General features: G+C 40.7%; 1 protein-coding gene across 1 annotated transcript in view; it reads right to left on the bottom strand.

Moving 5' to 3' along the window:
- Nucleotides 1-3,415, bottom strand: part of SMARCA2 (SWI/SNF related BAF chromatin remodeling complex subunit ATPase 2) — a 218,597-nt gene that overhangs the window by 178,341 nt on the left and 36,841 nt on the right.

Below are 3,415 nucleotides of genomic sequence, written 5' to 3' on the forward strand. Positions count from 1 at the left end.
CAGCTGCGGGGGGTACCGGTGAGGGCCGGCCGCTGGGTGCAGGCACCGGCAGCTTCTGCGGGGTACTGGGGCCGCTCAGCTCTGGGCCTGGGCCTGCAGTACAAAAGCGACATGAGCTGCTCAGGCGGGACACACCCGACCTGCCCCCCGCCCCCCCAGGGCCTAGTAGTGGAGCCTACCAAGTGTCCTACACACCTAAGGGGAGAGAAGAAAATAGAAGGGCAAGAAGGAAGAGGGGGGAAAAGGAGAAGAGAGAGGGAAGAAAAGGAAAAAGGAAATTTAAAAAGAATCTGGTATCTATCCCCACATTGAAATGCATTCCTAATGAACATGGGTGAAAAAGGTCCACAAATGATTCTTACTTATTAAAACTGACTAAGGAAACTATAGCCAGCTTTCAGCATAGTGCTACAGTTAGTATTGGAAAGGAAATTCAGGTACATGCTAAGTTCAAAACAAAGTAAGAGTCACATAACAAAGCAATTTGGGTATGGTCTTAACATCACACTTTGCAAATTATACAGGAAGACCTTTCAGAGCAGGCTCCACCCCCATGTGGAATACCTCTGCCGTTAGAAACAATGCTGTACAACATGGCAAGGAGCTTGCCAGCCTTCTGATGTAAACTAACACACATGTCCTCTAATGACCTAAAAAGCACATTTTAGGCTTAACCAGTGACTATCAGGAACTTAAATTTTTTTTTTTTTTCCGAGAGGTTTTTGCTATGGGGCACATGCACGCTCACCAGAAAGACAGAGAGAGACAGAGAGATAGAATGCAAGAAATCATCCCCCAAGGGGGAATGGCCATGCCACAATCCCTTCTCCTCCATTCTCCTCTCGGGATCTTGGGCACTCATGCACACGCGCCCAGCGTGAGTTTAAGCCGCCAGGTCAGGGACTCGAACCACAGTCAACTACATGGGAGTCCAGCAACATAGTCATTATGCTAACTGTTGGTCCCAAGAACTTAAAATTTTTACAGCCTATTAGAAATATTTCTGAAAACATTCAGTGTAAGGAAAAGATCTATTCTTTCCGCCTTACAGAAATTGGCCAATATTAAGATCCCGAAGACCATTTTTCTATTATCAGAATAAAAGGATATGTAATCTTCAAGCTTATCAAAATGCATTTAATATGTTAATTTAAAATAATCTTCCACATTAAACTTCTGGAGTTTAAATTAATTGCTGGGTCTAGACCTAAAATAAAAAGTGCTCCATCTGTATTCCTAGGTGAGTTTTTAGTTACTATACAATGATTAGTAAGATTAGTGATGTAACCAGATGAGTTAAATTTAAAAAAAGAAAATCTCAGTAAGCAGATGTTAAGTCTTCTAATAGGCATTCTTCCAAGTACATTCAATATCCCTTCTAAGAAAAATGAAAGTTATTAAATGGTAACAAAAATAATAGTCTATGTACTTCAGAGCAACTCAATAATTAGCCATACAAAGACATACATTATGAAAAATTGAACACATTTATCCAATTTCCAACAAATACCATTTAGAAATGGGTTTAAATGACAATGCAAAGAAAGTTACAAGCAAATATTGTGACAAGAGGAATGTGAAGAATTAGAACTACAATGTGTGTGAGTGTGTGTATGTGTGTATGACGTTACCACTGTTCTCTCTTATCTTTCTAACATTAGGTAAAACTTTCCAGAAGATAAAAGTTAGATTAAGATTTCCTAAGGTAATTTGTAGCCCTGTTTCTAGGAGTCGATGAAAAAAATCTTGGAGGGGAGGAGAAATTCATTTGTTTTTACTTTTTATTACAGGTATTGTAGATCACAATAACGAGCTTCTTTTCACCTAAGTACTTCCTATTTTTTTTTTTCTGAATGGAAGATCTTTTACATAATGCATGGCTTTTCATAACATTTGATATTTAGAGTTCCTTTCATCTACATATAACAAGATTTCTAGGGATCAACAGATGGTGTAATGGTTACGTTCCTGGACTCCCACATGGTCTATCACAGTTCAAGTACAGGATCCACCAACTAGGAACTCACACCGGACGTATGTGCGTGCATGCCCAACCAAAATCCCGAAAGGAGAATAGAAGAAAGGGGATTACAGTGTGGCCATATTCTCTGAGAATACGACTTCTCATATTCTGTCTCTCTGTCTGTCTCTCTAGTGAGCGTAAGTGCCCTATAGCAAAAATCTCTATTAAAAAAAAAAAAAAAACAACCAATTTTGAAACATTATATCCCAGGATTGTTAAGCACTGGAATGACTTATGGAGGGAAGTTTTAGAATATTTTTTCCCCCGAGGTCTTTGAAAGAGAGTACATTTTTCATTTAGATTCCTTTAGATGTGATCCAGTCAAATGAGAGAAGATATAGATTTCTAACATTTATTTTAATTCTATATGATTTTTTTTATTTATTTATTTTTAGAGGTTTGCACTCACTGTAGAGAGAGAAACCATGAGAGGGAACTGAGAAATCACCCCTCAGGAGGGATGGCCATGCCACAAACCCTTCTCCATATTCTTACAGGGATCTTGGGGCACACACGAACACATGTTCAGCATGAGTTTTAAGTAACAAGGTCCAGGACTCAAACCATGGTTGGTCATATGGGAGTCCAGTGACATAACCACTATGCTGTAGGCTGGTCCCAATCCTCTATGATTTTATGAGCATCCTTAATAGAAGTTGGTAGGGGACCAGCAGATGGCTTGATGGTAACATGGCTGGACTCCCACATAGTTGACAGTGTTCAAGCCCAAGACCTGGAGGCTTAAAACTCACACCAGGAGCCTGTCTATACATGTGTGCCCAAAATCCCAACAGGAGCATGGAGAAGGGATTGCAGCATGGCCATCCCTCCTGGGGAGTTATTTTTTGCTTTCTGTCTCTCTGGTGAGTGCATGTGCCCTATAGCAATAAATAAATAAATAAATAAATAAATAAATACCTGTGGGAACCAACAGGTGGTATAGTAGTGAAAGCACTGGACTCCCACATGGCTGACCAAATGTTAAGTCCCAGTCCTGGAAGCTTGAAAATCATGTCAGGCGCATGTGTGTGCATGTCCAAAATCCCAGGAAGAAAATGGAGTAGAAAGAACTGTGGCATGGCCAACCCCACCCCACCCCCCACCCCAAGAGAATGCTTTCTCACATCTCACTTTCTTTGTCACTGTCTCTATCAGTCTCTGGTGAGCACAAGAGCCCTATGGCAAAACCTGAAAAACAAACAGACAGGGGCCAGCAGGTAGTGTAGTGGTCAAGGTCCTGGACTCCCACATGACCAACAATGATTTGAGTCTCAGACTAGGCAGCTTGCTTTCTCCCTTTCCCTTTGTCTCTCCCTCTGGTCAAATTATTCTTTTTTTTCTTTTTTTTTTTTTTTTTTTTTTTTTGGGGGGGTTTTTTCTTAAAAGGGCGGG

Source organism: Tupaia chinensis, unplaced genomic scaffold, assembly GCF_000334495.1.
Source record: "Tupaia chinensis unplaced genomic scaffold, TupChi_1.0 Scaffold000354_1, whole genome shotgun sequence".
Taxonomy (NCBI): Eukaryota; Metazoa; Chordata; class Mammalia; order Scandentia; family Tupaiidae; genus Tupaia; species Tupaia belangeri.